Source organism: Penaeus monodon, chromosome 27 (genome assembly GCF_015228065.2).
Source record: "Penaeus monodon isolate SGIC_2016 chromosome 27, NSTDA_Pmon_1, whole genome shotgun sequence".
NCBI classification, from domain to species: domain Eukaryota; kingdom Metazoa; phylum Arthropoda; class Malacostraca; order Decapoda; family Penaeidae; genus Penaeus; species Penaeus monodon.
The window spans coordinates 3,345,683-3,346,229 of NC_051412.1; the positions used below are offsets into that span (position 1 = coordinate 3,345,683).

General features: G+C 43.3%; 1 protein-coding gene across 1 annotated transcript in view; it reads left to right on the plus strand.

Moving 5' to 3' along the window:
• Positions 1 to 547, plus strand: part of LOC119590549 (gamma-aminobutyric acid receptor subunit gamma-4-like) — a 24,606-nt gene that overhangs the window by 20,186 nt on the left and 3,873 nt on the right. The gene's annotated exons all lie outside the window — the stretch shown is intronic.

The following is a 547-nucleotide window of genomic DNA, read 5'->3' on the forward strand; positions in this document are numbered from 1 at the left end:
AAATGTGCAGGATAATTCCGCAAGATCATGTAATCCATCCTTGTGGTCGCAATTTTCTTAACAATATCAGCAAGGTGGTTAACTCGGGGGAAGTGCAGCGGCTGTTCCAAGCAGGAGACAACCTCCCTCTAAGCTGCCATGTTAACTCGCTTAAGTGTCCTAACCGAGGCATTTGCTGTCTGGCCGCGTTCATTCATGGCACTAATGGAGGAAACCCTCTTCCTCTCATTTATTCAAATTCCGTGGATGCGAAAAGGACAGGAATTCGCGAGTCTAGCGCTTTAATAACTTATGCAAATATATTATGCATTCGCAGTTGAAGCGCTCGATCTACAGAATAGGTAATCCCAAGTTCCCTGGGATTTTACCCTGGCAAGATTTTAATGAACGTGCCCACTGCTCCGAATGCATGCACAAGTGGCTTCGTTTCAGGAACCAAGATCCCAGATATGCTTAAACAGAAGTGGGCGGGGCGGAAAATCGTCGTTTAAAAAAAAATAAGAATTGATGTGTTTAGATGTAATATAACTAGTTATGATGAAACTTA